At 51.4% G+C, this 19,283-nt stretch overlaps 1 protein-coding gene and 1 long non-coding RNA gene across 8 annotated transcripts in view; one reads left to right on the top strand and one right to left on the bottom strand.

Annotated features, from left to right (window-relative positions):
- Positions 1 to 19,283, bottom strand: part of Kcnq4 (potassium voltage-gated channel subfamily Q member 4) — a 51,847-nt gene that overhangs the window by 24,970 nt on the left and 7,594 nt on the right. The window contains exon 1 of one of the 6 annotated variants that reach the window (XM_008764111.4): positions 2,156 to 2,309. The exons of the other annotated variants lie outside the window; for them this stretch is intronic. The gene's annotated coding sequence lies outside the window, so the exon portion shown is untranslated. Of the gene's footprint in view, positions 1 to 2,155; positions 2,310 to 19,283 lie in introns of those variants that run through there. 6 annotated transcript variants of the gene reach the window in all.
- Positions 2,409 to 12,447, top strand: LOC120102968 (uncharacterized). 2 transcript variants are annotated; one of them, XR_010051972.1, is made up of 4 exons: positions 2,409 to 2,522; positions 4,136 to 4,513; positions 8,869 to 8,967; positions 10,249 to 12,447. It is a non-coding gene; the product is annotated as an uncharacterized LOC120102968 (long non-coding RNA). The 2 variants fall into 2 exon arrangements; XR_005504973.2 differs by having other exon boundaries at positions 2,418 to 2,522; positions 4,136 to 4,645.

The following is a 19,283-nucleotide window of genomic DNA, read 5'->3' on the forward strand; positions in this document are numbered from 1 at the left end:
GTGAGTGTGTGTGTTTGTGTGTACGTGTGTGTGTGTGCGTGTGACTGTGTGTGAATGTGTGTATGTGTATGTGTGTTTGTGTGTTTTGTGTGTATGTATATGTGTGTATGTGACTGAATTGTGTGTATGTGTTTGTGTTTGTGTGTATGTGTGTAAGTCTGTATGTACATGTATGTGTGCATGAGTGTATGTATGTGTGTATATGTGTGTGAGTGTGTTTGTGTATATGTGTGTGCATGAGTGTGCGTGAGTGTGTGTGAGTGTGTGAGTGTGTGTATATGTGTGTGCGTGAGTGTGTGTGTATATGTGAGTGTGTGTATATGTGTGTGCATGAGTATGTGTGTGAGTGTGTGTGTATATGTGTGTATGTGTGTGAATGTGTGTGAGTGTGTGTATATGTGAGTGTGTGTTTATGTGTGTGCATGAGTATGTGTGTATGTGTGTGAGTGTGTGTGTATATGTGTGTATGTGTGTGAATGTGTGTGAGTGTGTGTATATGTGAATGTGTGTATATGTGTGTGCATGAGTGTGTGAGTGTGTGTGTATGTGTGTGCATGAGTATGTGTGTGAGTGTGTGTATATATGTGTGTGTGAATGTGTGTGTGAGTGTGTGTGCGTGTGTGTGAGTGTGTGTATATATGTGTGTGTATATGTGTGTGAGTGTGTGTATGTGTGTGTGTGAATGTGTGTGAGTGTGTGTGAGTATTGTGTGTGTATATGTGTGTGTATGTGTGTGAGTGTGAGTGTGTGTGAGTGTGTGTGTGTGTGTGTGTGTGTGTGTGTGTGTGTGTGTGTGCCAGGCTTGACGGCAAGTACTCGTTGAACCCATTGAGCCATCCCACTGGTTCCCACTATCACCAATATTAAAATAATTAATATTGTGTTATGTATTCATTTGTTTGTTTATATAGGGCTTCTCTACATTGCTTTGGCTCAAAGCAATGTGATTCTCCTGCCGTTGGACTAGTAAGGATTATAGGCCTGAGCTACTGTGTCCAGCACCACTAACATATTTTTAAATGCAGTTTTCTGAAAAACACAAACAAGAAAAAAATATCCCCTTCAGTGCTACCCCCAGCCCTCACTATATTCACCTCGGTACCTAGCAGGTGTGAGACTGTGGCAGGCTTTCCAGAGGGCCCAGCTCAAGGTTCTTCCTGGATATCTGCAGGCCCTTGGAACCAAACATGTCCTCAGCTAGAATCCCAAGGTGCCATAAGATCTCCTTTTCTCCAGGAAAGCTCGGTGAAGGTACCTGGGTACTAAGGCCGACCATCTGAGCCAGCTGTGTGTGATTCTGTTGTCTAGTACGTCCTACCTCCAGCTCCACAGCAAGTTCAGTTGGTGTGTGTGTATCAGCGTGTATCAGACCAGCTCCCTCGTCCTGACCAAACCCCACCATCCGGCCCCCTGGGAGCTCCACCCATCACCCACCTGCCCACCCCTGCATCTAATCCTCTCTGCTCTCCCTCTCTGTGCACCTCCACCATCCCTGAGCCTGCCAGTTGTTCATCTAAGTTTTTCCACCCACAGGCTGTGCTAGTTTGCTTGGTTGCTTGTTCCCTTACTCACTGAGGTGCCTGCTCACACACTACTTCCTTCCTGAGGCCTTTCCCAAGCATCCTCTCCAAAACAGTGGCCTCAGACACCACCCTTCTTCCCTTTCCCGACTGATTTCATAGCACCGAGAAAACAGCATCAGAACACCCCATCTCTAAACCAAAGGGCCCATTTTGAACCAACTGACAAATCCCCTAACACTCAGCCCACCCATCCAGACTGAACAGACTTCCCAGCATCTTCCATAAGTTGCCCCTAACCTTGACCAGCTTCATTGGGCAAACACTACTTACAGATCCCTTGAATTGGCCGAGAGTGGCAATGTAAAACTGTAGTCCCAGCACTTTTGAAGGTGGAAGGACCACCACAAGTTAGAGGCCAGCCTGATGTACCTAGTAAGTTCCATGCCAGCCTAGGCTACATAGCAAGACTCCGTCTAAAGCAGCAACGGAAACCTGAATTTCACCTTCTCCTCCTTCAATCAATGGCATGGAAGGGAATCTCCTTATCCTAGGCCTTCAAGTCATATGAAAGGATCAGTTAGCTCTGATGATGAACAGCACACTGGTCCTGGCACCTGAAGAATCATTCCTACCTTCAAGATGAAGACGCGAGACCCAGGACTGACACACGTGCTTAAGATCCCACTCAGAGGCTCAGTTGGGTCTAGAACCTTTACAGCCTCTGGCTTCGAGGCTGCCATGGCTGTAGCCATCACAGAGATGCTCTCAGAGAAAACACAAGCTCAGATGATTACAGCTGAGGAGACAGAGAAAGCCTGGGTGTGTCTGCCACACTGGCTTATGACTTCATCATATGACAAACAGGATTGCTCGGTGATTGTCTCCAACCCTCTAGGGCCTCAGTTTCTCCAGCTAGGTGGTATGCTGGTGCTGGCTGGCCTGGGACTTTTGCGATCTCCCTAGCAGAACACCATACTAGAGGTTCCTTCTACTAAATCCGTATGCATCCCATTTTGGGCAAGTGGGCCTATGTACTACCTTGGCCAACCAGGAGTTAGAGGTGTGGCAGGTGGGGACAGTGTGCAGGCTAGCCAGGAGGTCTAGAACAGTCTTTCCTGTCCCCTATACCTACCCCCATTCTGCAGCTATCCCCCTACTTTTTCAGGAAGATGAGGGAGGAAAAGGTAAATAGGTGCTTAGATCCATGCGCATCAAACTACAGAGGACATCAGAACCCCTGGAAGACTTGTCAATGGTGGCACTTGCCTGTAATCCCAGCACTCACGTGGTGGAAACAAAACTCCGAAACTCAAGGTCATCCCTGAGTACACTGAGACCTTGTCCTTTTTTTAAAAGTGCTGATTTCTGGGTACTTCCTTGACAATGTCTGATTCAGTAAGTTCAAGGTGGAAATGGGGCTCAGTTACTAACCAACGCAGGGTTTTGTCTGTTTTTGCTTTAGCCACTGTATATCCAAACTAACCTGGAACCGAAGATTCCCTCCCAAAACCTCACAAGCGCTAGGATCACAGGCGTGCGCTCCCACACTTGGCGCCAAATCAGCACCTTTAAAACAACGGCAATTCTTACCGTCTCCCCATCTGTACCTCCTCAGATCACTACCAGAAAGGGCCAGGAACGGGGGCTGTCGGGGAGGCAGGTGTTCTGTCAACATCAGCTTCACCACTAGTCTGATGTGCAATCCCAAATTATAACTGTAACTGCTCCAGGTGGCCCAGGGCTTCCCGTCAGTACGACACAATACCAAACCCTCCAAACACATAATCTCCATAAAATCCCCCAATCCCCACCATAATTTCCCAGGCACACAAGTGAGGTTACAGGCTACGCCAGTCTGGGAGTCCAGAAGTATACACGTTAATAGGAGTCACGCTATGGAATAGGACGTACTTTTTGACAAAACTGTCATTTAAAAACAAGGGGGAGGGCGTTAACTTTTCTAAAGTCATAATCAAAACCTGAGCCCAAGACCACCTGGACCTCAAGGTCAAAGACTTCCTCTGGGCTTCAAGTTCCCTCCCTGCCCACAACACGAAGGTAGGGGACCCTGAATGGTCACATCACTGACGGGTCACATCAGCTTGGCAATTCTTCAGTAGTGGGATGGGAAAGGAGAAGATCAGCTCAGTTCCAGGTACCCTAGAAACACACCCTGAAGGATGGCGGGAATCTCACAGGGAGAAAAGAGGTTGCTTCGAACTTCTCCGAGCCACACTCACTTCAGAAACACTAACCTCATATACGGTTGAATTTAGTAAATAATCCAGATCCCAAGACTTGGCAAGTGTAACAGTGGGGACACAGCTGGTGACTGTCCTAAAGAAGTTTAGGCTGCTGCGAGATGTCAGCTCAGCTTAAGTGGAGAGGTGACCAGACAGGCAGGGGTGACGCAGACAGAAGAAGGAGGGTATGCGAAAATGTGGTTGTCTGTGGGAAGCCAGCCCAGAAGGTTCTTGAGCCAGTGGGGAGGGAGCACAGAGAGGGTCAGATTCACGTTAGCACCCTCTGATAGTTGAATGTGATCTTAGAGGCAATGGGAGCCAATGGGGAGTTCAGAGAAAGGAAATGTCAACGTCCCACTTGTGTTTCAGGACCAGCACCTGAACTAAACCGTGGCCTAGGACTGGCATGCAGGTCAGGCACTGACAAGGAGATCCAGGAAACTCATCTGGGAAATGATGGAGACCTGGACCAGCAGCAACAGAGAGCAGAGAGGAGTGAATGGGCCGATGGTATCATAGCAAGCAGAACTTAGGGGCGATGAGGACAAATGAATGCCCTCTCTGTTGTGGGCAAGGACACTGGGCTGGTGAAAGTGCTCAGTAACACATGGGAACTGCAGTGAAGCCAGAGGAGGACCCAGTATCACGACAGTGTGAAGAGAGAAGCCCTCTGCCCAGACCGAAAAGAGTACATCCAGGGGGACGGGAAGCAAACAGAAGAGAAAGCACAGAAGTCAAGAGAAGCAAGTGTGGATGACAGCAAGGGGGGAGGAGGGGACGGCAGTATCCAATCCCTGATGACGTCTATTGGATTTGGTGGCATGTTGGTCCCTTGGTCCGAGGAGCCTCGAGGGCAGAGAAGGACCTGAGCCAGCCCAGGTGGAGAGAGACAGCACAGGGTGGGAATGGAGAGGGACACTGGAACCTTTCTCACCTGAGAGAGCAGGGGTAGGAGGAACCAAGAGAACAGAGAGCTGAAGCCTGGACTGTGGATTAAGTTAAGATGGATTCCCAGGCTGACAGGGTGAAGGGGAGAGAGGTAGAAGGGAGTTCAGTCAGACCAGGCAGGGTCAGGAGAGGGAGCTGAGCATGGGCACCCGGCAACTCAGAGGAGGTGGGGTTTTGTCAGAGCTGAAGAGGCAGTTTGGTTTCTCTGTTTTGTTGTTGTTTTCTTTTCTCTTTTCTTTTCTTTTCTTTCCTTTTGTCTTCTGGTTTGATTATCCAGTGAGGAAGCGGCCATGTGTGTGGAATGAAGGGATGCTTCCCTCACCAAGTCAAACCCAGGCCCTTTGTCTTCCTTGCTCCAGGACCTCCTCCCACCCTCCATGCTTCCAGGGTCCAGCCTGAGCCTTGCCAGTCAGTCCCTGAGGTCCCTGATATTTGCCTCTGGCCTGGGGAATATGTGACTCCTTCGCTCTCCAGATTAGGACCCCCAAAGCAGGGCTGCTCTGTTTCCCTCAGCTGGGAGACCCCGCTGCCAGTATGCCAGGACTCAGCCAAGACTCCAGAAGGGCAGAGGTCATGGCGCTCATTTCCTGCCTACTGAAAAGTATTTCTTGAGCTCCGAACAGAGCTGATGCTGAAAAAAGGACTTCAATTAGACTTGACAGGCACATCCTGACTAGGAGATGGGGGTGGGGGTGCAGAAAAGCCTAGAGGGTCCCACAGTCCTCTAAGGAGAGAGGACACTTACTTCCTCTTGTGGGTTGGGGCTCTGATGGGGGGCGGCATTAAACTTGCCTCAGAGCGAGGCTCTTTCCAAGAATCCTCAAGGGCTGGGAGGAGAGTTTCCCCTGATCCAGCGATTCTAAATATGGCAGAGGGAGTAAGAACACGTGATCCAGAGCCCCATACAAGGCTGCTTCTGGCAAAGCTGCATCTCTGGGCCAGAGGTCCAGAGTGGGACTCAGGGATGGGACGAGGTCTTAAAGGAGCCTTAGTTTCCCTGCCTGTAACACGAAGGAGAGACGATCCAAAAGGCGCCGTCAGCTTTATGACTGTCCAGCAGGGCAGTGGGAGGGAGAGGCTTAGCTCAGTTCTACTTTCTCCAAGGATGTCCCTGGAGGGACAGCAGCTGCCAGCACATAGTGCAAACTATGAAAAAAAAATGTCTCCTATCGAAGGACCAATTAGAAAATGCATTCCCTTTCGCTGAACAAGTTGCAAAAACTTGACCCCTTGAGCTGGTTCCATTAGAAACTGGAATTGCTTGCTGTGGGCTGACCCACCTCTAAGTCACTGGAGCCCTCTCAGCCCAGCAGGGCACCTGATAGAAGGTCCAGGGATGATTCCATGCCCCTTCCTGGCTGGAGTGTGAACCAAGAAGGGTCCACCAGCTGGGCATGGTGGCACATGACTTAATCCAGGAGGATCTGGAACCCAAGGCCAGCCACATAACCAACAAGTCCAAAGCCATTGAAGCAAGCACATGAGACCCTGTCTCTAAAAACCAAAACCATTGTGCACTCCCTCTCCCTCTCCCTCTCCCTCTCCCTCTCCCTCTCCCTCTCTCTCTCTCTCTTTTCTCTCTCTCTCTCTCTCTCTCTCTCTCTCTCTCTCTCTGTGTGTGTGTGTGTGTGTGTGTGTGGTTACAACAGACATTGGGCAGAGCCAACAGGATTCGTTTTTTAGGGTGTTTGTGGGAAGGTGTGCACATGAGTGTATGTGCCCATTCAGGTTCACATGTGCATAGGTCAAAGGACATTTCCAATGTCCTACCTGTCATTCTCCACTTTAATCCCTTGAAACAGGGTCTCTCACCGACCCTACCTAGAGCTCACCATCTTTCAGCTAGGCGGGCTGCTAGCAGGCCCTTAAAGTCCCTCCCATCTCTGCGCCCGTCCCCCAGCACTGGGGTCACAGACACATGTGGCCTTGCCCACTTTTCTCCATGGGTGTTGAGCATCCAAACTCAGGCCCTTGTGTTTGTGCAGCAAGAACTCCTACTGACAGAACTGTCTTGCCAGCCCCCAGTCAGCTTCTCTCTCCACAGGAACCATAAGCCATGAGGTAAGGGGCGATGTACAGAGAGCAGTGTTGTTGGCCCTGAAGTTTTCCTGCCCCTTCTCTAGTCCACGAACCCCGAATGTACTCCTCGCTGTGAAGACTCCATAACATCCCCTTTTCTTAGTGTTCTCCACCTCCTACGCCAATCTTTCCTGAGCCAGATCCTCTAAAACATGCGACATGGACATCGGTGTCTTCTGGACAAGGCACTTGAGTGCTATGGTTTACATGTGGCCATCCCCAAGCTTCGTGGCAGGAAGCTTGATCCCCAGTGTGGCAATAATATGAGGTGGATCCTGATGGGAGGTTGCTAGATCGTTGAGGGCATGACCTCAGAGGCGTTAGCATAGTTCTTGAACTGTCTTTGGCCACATCCTATCATGTGACCACACACACACACACACACACACATACACACACAAGATTGTGATATTATTATCCATGAGGCCTTCACTAGACCTGAGCTAATGCTACTGCCACTCCCTTAAACTTCCAGAATTATGAGCTAAATATACAGCTCTTTCTTTTTATGAAGCACCTAGCCTCCGGTATATTGGTATAGTAACAGAGAATGGGTTAATAATTAAATGAGTAGCCTCTTTTTCTCCCAGCTTGTCCAGCCTCCAAACCTCCACTTGTTCTCTCTGCTTCTATCAGTCAGACTGCCTTCTGCAGCCCTCAAGGGAGTTGCGTGGTATGTCAACACAAACCGGTGATGACCAAGCAGGAGAAGACTGTCTGTCTGTGGGGCTAGCAGGCAACGCCGACTTCTTAGCTAGCTGCTAAGGCCTAGTGAAGGGGAACTAAGGGCTGGGATACAAGCTGCCCAGATTTGAGAAACATAAGCAAGATGGCCAGTAGAAACTCTCCCTTGGCCCCACTAAACAGTCCGACGTGTATTCAGCTGGCTCAGTTCCACGAGCTGGGTCTCACACAAGATTTTACTTGCACCCAAATCTCTGCTGTTTTGCTTTTGTTTCTTCAGTGTGAAATCCACCGATATGACTCCGGTTCAAGTGTGGTGTGCAAGGAAGGTCCTGGCACAGGCCACTCTGTTAGCACTCTCCCCTGCACCACCACAGTACCCAGGGCTTTGCTTGTTCTCCACATCATTTTTGTTCTGCCTCTCCATCTTTGCATGTGTGTGCACCCCTATTCTGGCTGGTTAGGTGGGACGCACCTCATGCTCCCTTGACCCTCCACCCCATCTCTTTGCTAACTTCCATAGTGGAATGAAAACCTTTGTTGTAATAACTGCCACCACAGCTCCAAAGGTCTGTCCTTTTTACCGTGCATGTCCTGCGCCTGACTCAGATACTGGGTAAGTTTCCTGAGGAAAGGTATACCCCTCCTCCCTAGCACATTGGAGCTCCTGATGCCAAACCTCAACCCTCCCTGAAGCAGGAGAGACTGTGGGGAAATGACATAGCCTAGAACCACAAAGTATTTATTCATTCACCATTCATTCATTCATCCATTCATTCATTCAATAACCATTTCCTATCCATTCATTGACCATTTACTAAAGACTCTTCACCAGCCAAGCCCAAAGTCATACAATAGCCCTGCCTTCAGAGAGCTTACATTCTTGGTAGAAGGCGATAATAAATGAGGCATTAAATGATGATGGAGAAAAACTAAAGGACAAAAGGACACAGAGACCCAGTGTGTGGGAGTGGGGAGACTATTGTGGTCAGGAAGGCGGCATCTGGCCACAGGGGAGCAGGTAGAGCACCACGCAAGCATCTGAGCAGGGGGAAGCCGTGCAGCAAGCCTGAGGCAGAGGACGCCTGGCGTGTTCCAGACCATCCGGGAAGAAGTGGGATAAACCAGGGAGGGAAGGAGGTGGAAGTGGATGTGAGGTAGCTGAGGATGTGGTCCTTCACTCCCAGGAGAGACACAGGATGTGAGCAGGAGCAGCATGGGAAACGGGGATGCACTGGGAGAAGAGTAACATTAGCCCCTCCTCGAGGTAGGAAGATAAAGGCACGATCCCAGCAGGAGACTTGCTCCAGAGGTAGAGATGGCGAGATCAGATCCGGGTTGATTTTTGGCACTAACGATCTCTTAAACATCTACCAATCTTCTCCTTTCAGGTGGGGAAACTGAGTCCCAGAAGGAGGCCTGCCTCCCTGCGCTCATACATTAGATCACACTGGGTACTGGGCCTGGCCTTGAATCTCTCAGTCACGAGGGTAATGTTCTTTTGTTTGCCTGCAGAAGTAAGATTCAGCACCCGCTTGCCCCCCCCACGCCCCCTTTTCTAAAAGTCAAGGGACCAGGATGGAACCTGCTTTGTCCCTTCCTGCATGTGACCCAGTGGCCCTGTGTTCGAGGATTCCCCATTGCCCCAGCTACTTAAGCCTGATGGGGTCAGGGTCACCTCTAAGGAGCCTTCCGTTCTCTGAGTCAGCAGGCTTGTGTTGAGGGGGAGGGGCAGGATTTTAGTCCCAGCCACTTGGTTCTCAGCACTTCCAGAGCCTGAGAGGGAACTGGCGAGAGCTGACAGGGTGGGACAGGAGCGTTGGGGAGGGCAGGGCCCCCTGGGGAGCTCAGGTGCCAACACTGATCCCAGCCTGGGAATTCTGCCGACTCAGCCACTAAGGACCCCACCCAGAGTGAGGTCTGTGGGTCTGAAAAAGCAAAACAGTATGCAAACTCACAGGCCAACAGCTGGGGCAGCTGAGTGCCCCCCTAGGAACCCCAAACCCAGATTCAACCCTGACTGAAGCTACTCAACCCTGCAAACTGGACCAGACTTGTGAGCTCAGGCCGGAGCTGTTCCATAGCCCCACTTAAGGTGGGAGCTAGGAGGTTATCTGCAGATTCTCTCTCCGTTTCTTCTGTTTATTAAAGGAGGGCTGCCCAGCCAATAATTCCAGCAGACCAGAGTCCTCTAAAAGGCAAAATCCTGCCTGTTGGCTCTAAGAAGTGTAAGGACTTGGGGTACCTAGGAGGCATGACACAGGGGCATAAGCAGCACTAGGAACCTAGATGGGCAGCTTCTCTACCCTTTCTTGGCCAAGTGTCAGTATAGTCCTCTGCAGAAGCCAGGACCAGAAGAGCCTTATTTTTGGCTGGTCCAGCTGGCTACTCTGGCTTCCGGGACAGGAAGTGAGGCTCTGGACAGCTTCTAAAGCTGCCTGTTGCTTGTTCTCTAGGAAGTCAGTGAATGCCCAGGAGTCATCCAGAAGAGGGTCTTTTACTCGATTTACTCGGAGAATCTTCTGCCTCTAGAACTCTCCCATTTCTGAATAAAGGCATCAAAGAGGAGTCAGAGTAGAACTTCATTAGCTGTGCAGATCAGAGAAGAAGGGGACAACACGCATCTCTGGTTCTGCTGCCCTGTCTTCTGTTGATAGACCCTGCTCTTATCATGGCCAGAACAAGTTTGAATTCAGCTCTGCCTTAGCTGGTGGGCGTAAGGCGCAGGATCTGTTCCACTCTAGGACTCAATTTCTCCCTCTCTCTAACAGGATCAAGAATCCCATGTGCTGCAGCCTGGAGGAAGGGGTCTTCTGGCATGAAGACTGAGCAAGGTTAGGTTCACCTGGGGACACAAGAGGCTGACAGCAGGCGGGCTCCTCCGGAGAGGAAAATGTTCTTGGGGAAAGCTCCTAGGGACCCCTCCCTGGCGCAGCCTTTGGCTCAAGCCGGTTTTCCACCACAAGGAATTCTCCCATTTCTAAGGTGCGAGCCACCAGACCCCAAATCCCGGCCTGGGCGGGGGCATAGTGGAAGGGGCGTGGTTTGTGGGCGGGGTAGTATGAGGTGGGGCTTTGCCATTGCAAGCTCGAAGAGCGGCGGCTCCGGTTACCTCTCCGCGGCCTCCCCGCCCGGCCGGCTTATTTTTCGTTTCCAAATTAACAATTGAAAACGCTGCGGCCTGAAAGGCGAGCAGCGGGCCAAGCGGAAAGTGTGAAGGTGCTGCGGCGTCACCAAGGCCGGGGGTGGAGAGAGTGCATTCGACACCCCGAAGGGCCACGATTGCCCACCCACGAAGGCCGACGGCGCGAGGGAGGGGGAGAGGAACGACGGAATCTTGGCCTGATGTAGCCTTCCCTGTGCTGCTCTGGCTAGGGTCGCCGGACCCAGTGCTCAGGCTCGGGATGATGCCAGCCTCTGCGAGGACGAAAGGGGGAAAGGGGAGAGCGCGCTAGGGCTAGGTTTCCACTCACAGGCTGAGTGCCCAGGCGGACAGCAGGTGCCAGGCAGCACCTCATAGCACCGTCCTTAAAGGCTCCTAGTGTCAAGGAGTTTTACGTGTGGCCTCAAGCAAGTCACTTCAGCTTGCCAAGACTCGATTTCCTCATCTGGAAAATGGAGAGAAAATAAGCACCTTCCAAATAGATAAAGGAGGCTGGCTCATAGAGAAACCTTTTATCGTCGCAGCTATTACCTGTGTTGTCAGTGATGTGGTAGTATTGACTCCTAGGTACCCCTCTTCCTCCCACCATAGCCAAAGTTACTTATCACCCTCCTCGGGGCCTTCTTGATCCCGGTAAGGGGCTCAAAGACTAGGTGAGTGAGAAGACCTGGGCTCCTCCTTCAAAGGGGGCGGTGCCAGGCCTGCACCATGAATACCCTTGTTGCCCAGTGTATGAAGGATAATAGATAAACTCCCTGTTCCCTGTCACCTAGGCACAGGGAGACAGGTGTTAGCCCTCCTGCCCCTGTAGCGCATAAAGTGCATTCTGTATTCTGTGAATACAGAAGCTTTGTCTTTTTCATGGTCTCTCTCCAACACCTAGGACAAGCACAGTGCAATGTAGGTTCCCAATGAATAACTATTGAGTGAGAGAATGAACAAGCAGGCCAGTCAACCTGGGAAAGTCTCTAGTGGCACCTTTATAAAGGGAGCAGGGAGAACCCTCCCATCCAGAAACACAGGGCAAGTGACATGGCAGGAGGTGGGAGACATAGGGAGACAGAGAAGAGAGACAACATTCTCAGGAGGCAGAATAAAGATAATCTGTCTCCTGTTCCCCCACTACCCACTCCTGGTCAGCCTAGGACCCAGCCTGGTTCTTCTAGTTGGGTCTTCACAACTTCCTAGGAGTCAGGCCTGGCCCCACACCCGGTCTACCTGGAACCCAGTGCGAGTGCCCCGTCCCACGTCTGTCAGTCCTACGGCCTCGATCCACTTCCCACACTGATTCCTATGCTGTCTCCCATGCTTGGCACCCTCCTCCAGTCCCAGGCATCCCTGTTCAACTTTGGGAAGCAGTACCCCGCCAGTCCCTTAGGATTCCAAAGTCCTAGCTGGGCACCCTCAGAAACCTTTGTCACTGTCTCCTCTGTCTGGTCTGTGCCGTGTCCCACTGTCCCACTGCCCCACTCCCTCTGTCCCACTCCACTGACACTCATTTTCTAAAGCAACTCAGACTTGCTCCTTCACGTCCACTAGGCTGGTCCAAGTGGGTGCCAAGGGCTTGAACCCTGGTGACTTGGGACTTTGCCAGCCTTGTGAAGCCTGAGGAGTCTGGAGAAAGTTGTCTTGGGGTTACTTGGAGAAGCCTGGGCAGAGGGAGGGAGGGCCAGTACCCAAACACCTCTGATGCTGGCAGGACAGGGCAGAGTTCAAATGGAGACCCACCTATGGGAAGTCTAAATATTTAAAAGTTTAAATCAAGTTAACAAGCTGTTAAATAAAATGTGTTCTGTTCTTCCTGGCACATCTACCTTCATGATGACCTGAACGACCAAGGTTGAATTTCAGTGCTGGGACTCTTGGGTCCTGGGCTGGAATGTGGCAGGGTATGACCTTGTGATCCTTAGCCCAGGATCTAGCCCCATTCTCTTCCCTCATTCAACCTATCCCATGAGCCTCTGCTTTTGCTCGCTGTGAATTCACAGTCCCTGGTTTCTCACCCTGGGTTACCTGGAAGGAGAACAGCATGCAGGTTTTCAGGGCTACACAGGAAGAGTAGACAGGATCCTCGCCCCTATCCTGAACTCCACCCAAACCAGCCCTGCTTTGGTCTGCTATATATATGCACCATGCTTCTGAGTCAGGATCCTATTCCAGAACCAGGTCTACTGCTTCCAAGCGACTGGAAAGCTCTGATCTAGGCCCTCCCCTATTGAAGGCAGCGAGGAGTAAGGACTGGGGAACCACAGCAAGCAACAGGCAGACACAAACTCAGGGCACATCCCAGCACTCGTGCCTCGAAGCTAGACCAAACTCTGGGAGCATGTTTCTGATTGATAAGTCCCAGGGCTACCAGAACAAGAAGTCATCGACAGTGTGAATGGTGCAAGGGTGAGCTGGCACCTGGAACCTTGACATGGACTTCAACTCTGATTGCCCAGCTCAGGGACACATTCAAGAGCCAGACCAGGCTCCAGAGAAGGAAGGGAGCCCTGGTATAAATAACAGTGGGGGGCCGGGATGTTTGGGCCCATCTCCCAGGCGACGGCTGTGTTTACTGCCCAGCAGGGGGGGGGGCAACCCACACATTTGCCTCCCTGACTTGTAGCCAAATTTCTCCAGGAAGGGGTGGCCCAGGATTAGCCCCAAACACTCCAATTTACACCCCAACCAAAGGATCATCTACTGGACATAGGCCCTAAACCTCCCTGCCATTGCTGGCCTCCTCTAGCCCCAAATGCTGCAGAGTGCACCTCTCTCCACCCCCAAGTATTCAAGCACTTCCCCACCCAAGACCTACTTCTACTCAAAGACTGGAAGGGTGGGGAGCATGAGAAGGACAGAGAGGGCCATGAGCAGAGAGCTGGGTGTGTGCCAGCATCTAGCTGGGGCCACTGGGCACAGGGCAGAGACAAACCTCTCCCACGGCCCTGGCCAAGACATGGGGAGGGCTGCAGCCCCCAGATTAGGAGCGTGCAAATCCCTTTCCTCAGCCCACAGTTCATCCCATGCCTGTCATGTGAGAGCATTAGATGGGGAGGGCTGGCAGGTGCCTGCTTGATCACGCACTGGCAGCCACACACACCAAGGGAAAGACCACTGATGCAGGGCAAGTGGGAAGGTCCTTCCCCCATGGGGCAGCAGCTGCATCAAGGCTGGGCTGGGCATGGGGTTGAGGTTGAGTTCTAGCCAGCCTAACACACACACACACACACACACACACACACACACACACACACACACACACACACAGAGGGAGAGGGGGGGAGGGAGAGAGAACTCTGCTCAGCTGTCTGATGAGTCTTGCCTGGGACAACAGCTAATTCATACTCAAAACTGGGGCAGTGTGTTCATCCCAGCTAGATACCTGGGCATGCACACATGTATGTGCTTATGTGTGAAGGTCAACCTCAGAGTCAGCCTCTCTGCTGGGGCCCTCCCTGCCTGTCTCATGCTCCCCACCCTTCCAGTCTTTGAGCAGTAAGAAAAATGCTGGAGTATTTGGGGTGAATAGAGGTGCTCTCTGTAGCATTTGGAGTGAGAATGAGGGCAGGTCTAGAGAGGCTAGAGCCTCCTAAGCCATCTGCCTCTTTTTATTACAAGGTCTCTCTCACTGGGCCTGGGGTCCACTGACTGGGCAAGGCCTGCAGGCATCCTCAGAGTTCTGCCTCTGCAACCCTGGAATTCCAAAATTGTACTGATACTGGATTTTCACCCATGTGCTGGGGATCAAACTTAGATCTTCATGCTTGGGTGGTACTCATTTTGTTAACCAGGTTATCACCTCAGACAGACAGACAGATAGACAGACAGACAGACAGACAGACAGACACAGACACACAGACACACACACACACACACACACACACGCGCACACTTTGCTTGTTTGTTTGTTTGTTTGTTTGTTTTTGCAGTGGTGAGAAACACAGGACCCTCCACATCATAAGCAAACGTCCTACCCTTGAGCTACCTTCCTTGTCCAGCCGCAGTATGGAATGGTGTAACATTTCCTCCAGGGGGGATTACCATGAGGATTCCTGTGACAAGGACTCAGCGAGATTATTTGAACACAGAAACTAAAGTCCACACTGGGACAGGTGTGCTGTAAAGTACTCTGTGGACCAACACGTGGGAGAGGGAAGCTCCTTTCCAGCACAATGACAAGGCTCGGAGGGCGTGACAGCTCACCCATGGATTTGCGTTTACTCTCTGCCCAGTTCAGAGCCATGGCCTCTTTATTAGTAGTGTGGCAGTGTAGGGTTATGGCAGGAAGAGGTCTTATGACTGGTGATTTCTAAACCCTACTGAGCTGACAGGAGGGAAAGAGGAGCTGGGCTCTGACTCTTTCTCCTGACCGACATCTTGGTCTCAGTCAGTCCTTGCACGTTCTCATGGGGCTGTTCTACATCACTACTCTGGGGGCACCCACATACCCCGATCCCAAACCCTCCGACCCTTTCCACCAGCCTTTGGGCCTGGTTTCACACTCCCTGCTTCCAAGCATACCCCCAGCTTGGCTGCCTCTCCCAGGGCAGGCTTTGCATACAAGCCTTGAGCTTTCCCTACAGGCAAAGTTCCTGGGCTGCAGGCCAGGTGGGGACAGCCAGGCTCAGGGCAGAGTTAGGAGGGCCGTGGAAGGACGTTCTGGGATGCAGGTCTTGGGATAGCAGGGGAACAACTGAGTCCTTCCCCCATCAAGATCCTGCTCTGTCCTAGAAAGGCATTACTAACAGAAATCTGCTGTCACCCACACTCAGTCCCTTCTATTGCCTTCTCCAGGAAGCCACTCTGCCCAGCCAGCTTGGGCTGGGTAGACACTTGACCACTCTCTGGGATCCCGCAAGATCTGCAGTTCCTAAAGACTTATCTCACAGTGTAGAAGCCCGTCCGTGTTCCCCCAGGGAACGGGGCTTGGGTCCTGACTCACTGCTCTGTCCTCAGCTTCTGGCTTAGGGGGCACCCCCAGGGACTGCCAGGGAAGTTTCCAGAATGAGAGCAGAACAAAGGGTGAGGAAGAGTGGACCAGGTAGGACCACGAGGTGGGAGCAGTGTCCTGAACTTGGTGGATGAAGTGTTATTTAGGACAGTCTCCCTGAGCAACAGGTGCCACGAGGATGAAGAACTTTCACCAGGCTGTAGCCTCCCATGCTGGACCTCAGCTGGTTTGGGTCTTGTCTCAGCTACTAACATCCAAGCATGCGGCTTAAGTAACTTGGGCCTCAGCCTCATCGGAAAAAACGGGCCCACTGGCAGGATCCACATCATAGGGCTGCTGAGAGGCAAGTTCCCAGAGCAGCGTCTGTCTGGCTTTTGGTAAGCACTCAATAAACACTCGCTATTATTATCTTTACTGTTACTGAGAGCTGGAATAGGGGGAGGAGCCTCAGGAAGGGAGGGGCTGCTGGTCGCCACCCACAGGCATGCTTTCCTTCCCATTGCAAGCCTGACCTGCAGCAGCCATGTGCAAGGTTCCTACCCAGATAAAGCACGGGCTCCCTGCACACTCAGAGTCTCCGCACTGTCTGGACTGAATCTAGAAAATTCTCGTTCTCCAGACACTACTTCCTGCCACTTCCTCTTATCAATGACAAGGGCTTGTGCTTAACCAGCAAGCTGCAGCTTCCGTTTCTAAACAGCTGGCACAGTGGTGTATCTACCTTATAGGGATCTTGGTGGGATCCACGAAGTACTGTGTGGAAACCAGTTAGCACAATTCCAGATACAGATCTGGTGAAAAGCTCCTTACTAAATACGGGCTCTGAGTGTTCTTAGGACCTCAGTCCGGTACATCTCTGAGCTTTGGTCCAGGGCTTCCCAAGAAAGGAATTGCCATGCTGGCTAGCCTGTTCTTTCAGGGCCAATTTGCTCCTCCACAGCTGAATCTCAGGGCTCAAACTAGAATCAGCAAGAGAGAGGGAGATGAGGGCCCCAAGGCTCCAAGGAAGTGGCAGCCTATGATGGGATGACAAAAATAAGAAAGCCAGCATACTGGCCTGTTCTTCCAAACACTTCCCAATTCACCAAAACTTCACACAGCAGATGGCCCAAGAGGTGGGCAGGATGAAACTAGAGTTCTATGGTGGGAAAAGACCGGCACCTCAGTGAGGTTGGTCCTGCCCAGTTTTACACAGGAAGCAGGGGCAAGAGCGATTCCCAGCTTGGAAACCCCTGGGCCAGTGTTCCTGATTTGAGCTAGCCCAACCCCCCAAGGCCAGTCTTAGGAAACAGCCCACAGTGAGGGGGGGGGGGACAAGACCTGGCTCCTCTGTTCCCCAATAATCCTTCCAACCGGGAGCCAGGACAGGCCCCCAGCTTTTGGGGATTTTATATTTTGGATGAATTTCCAAAAGCACTTCAGGGACTCCATAAGGTTTTCAAACTTTGTATTTTGCCAAAGTAAGGACATTTTTTTAAAATCCCTGCCTTATCACTTCACAAAAGAAAGCACATAATTTCATACTTTATGACGGTTTTGAAGTGGACTGCATTTAGCCTAAAGAAAAAGTCACCATGATGTCCTTAATTTCCTCAGTTTTTCCCCCCGGCCTCTGCTTATGCATCTGAGAAGCGCTTGGAGCTTGAGGGTCTCATATATGTGGGTTCGAATCCTGCTCTGCAACAGACTGGCTGCATGACTTGGTTTGCCTCCTTGTCCTGTCAGCAGAATGGGGACAATAGCAGTGCCAGCCACAGGGGAAAAAACTAGGTAGCTGTGTGTGCAGAGCAGTCAATCAGGAAGCATGGTGGTTTCCTTCCCCCATCTGTCCTACCTACAGCTCCTGCAGGCAAAAGGGTAGGGGCTCCCTGCATAGCTCAATGGCCAAGGGCTCTGTAGAACCTGTTGCAAAGGGACCCCTGCCTCGAAACCTTCACCTTGGCTATTCCTGTCCATCTGCACTCAGGATATAGGCAGAGAGAACTTCCAGACTTGGAGGACCAAGGAGTGCTCTCTCCACTTCTCTCCAGAGGGTAAAACCCTTCTCCTCTTAAAACCTGGCCACCACCACTCTCTCATGCCTATACCTATATAGTAGCCACGTATAGTGCTCACCCTTTCCTACGGAGGTCTGACGGTTCATTGAGAAAGAACCAAGAGTAACACATGGGGCAGAAGGTTAAATTCTGGGACACTGCGGGGTCTCCAGTAGAGCCTGAAGTAAAGTGGGCAGAGAATGCTTCTGAGAAGAGCCGATGTTCAAACAGGGCTTTGAAGGATCAATAGGAGTTGGTGACCCAGCAGTGGGTGTGAAGAGGAAGTATGTGACCAGCCTAAGGAAAAGAACAGTGAGCACTAGTGCATTGTGGGCCATTGCCAAGAGGAGGCACAAAGGGTGTCTGAAGGAAGAGCTTCCTGGGGTTTGGAGGTGGGGAAGCCACCGGATTCAGAAAGGAGGACAGTTTTGGAGAGATAGGCTGGGGTGTTCACTATCTGGATATTATCTGGGACTTCAGAGATAAAACCTTTTCCTCAAAAAGATCACATAACGTCACAGGATTGTGAGTGCACCATGAAACTATGAGGAAAGGGCCCATGCTGAAAGCCCAGAATTTAAGGACAGAAAGAGGAGGCACAGGGGAAAGGCAGGAGGCTTGAGCCTCCTTCCCCCGGAAACGAGGGTGCTAGTGGCAGAGTGCTTGCCTAACAGCACAAGGTCCTGAGTTCAATCTTCTGCATCCTCAGGGGACTGAACATAGGTAGGAGGGCCCTGTAAATTCAGACCCCTGCTAAGACAGAGAATAGCAGGAATCTTGTTCTGGGTTCAAATGCTGCTTCTACGATGCGGCTTCTTCCCATGCTAGTTGTGTTGATGTTAGACAAGTCATTTAACTTCTTTTTGTGTGTTGTTTGTTTGTTTTTAGACAGGGTATCACTGTGTAGCTCTGGCTGTCCTAGAACTCATAATGTAGACCAAGCTGACCTTGAACTCACCAACATCTGCCTGCTTATATGCCTCCTGGGTGTGAGCCACTCTAGCAGTCATTTAACTTCTCTCTCTCTCTCTCTCTCTCTCTCTCTCTCTCTCTCTCTCTCCCCCCCCCCTCTGGTGTGTGTGTGAGTGAGTGATGTGTGTGTGTGTGTGTGTGTACATGAGTCTGAGCCTGCATGTGCAGTAGCGGATACAGTTCCTTGATAGAGTGCCTGCGTAGCATCCACAAGGCCCTGGGTTACATCTCTATCACCACTACAAAAAACTCCCAGATGTGGTGATGTCAGTGCTTGAAATAAGGGTGGATGAGAATGCGGAGTGTAGGGTTGGTCTAGGTCAATTAGAAAGGAACTGCGCATACACACACACACACACACACACACACACACACACACACACACACACACACCAAAATAAAAGAGGGCCCGAAGGAGTTGCTGACATGTCCACTCAGCCTTATCCCATTCCCAGGCTGTGTGCCTTCTGCTGGACCAAGGGTCCCCCCTTCCTCCCTATCTTACTTCTCCCACTCTGAGGCCCCCAATCGGAGACTGGCAGGAGAAATGGGTGAATGCATTCAGGGACTGGCTGTTCCCTGGGCCTATATGGCACACAGCATAACAATGTCTATCTGTTGAACTGCGTCCTGGGCCATCTGATCCTGTCTCCTGACTCGGTTTCCTTCTCTGCCCAGGCTTTGAGGCCTCTGGAG

This window comes from Rattus norvegicus, chromosome 5 (assembly GCF_036323735.1).
Source record: "Rattus norvegicus strain BN/NHsdMcwi chromosome 5, GRCr8, whole genome shotgun sequence".
NCBI lineage: Eukaryota > Metazoa > Chordata > Mammalia > Rodentia > Muridae > Rattus > Rattus norvegicus.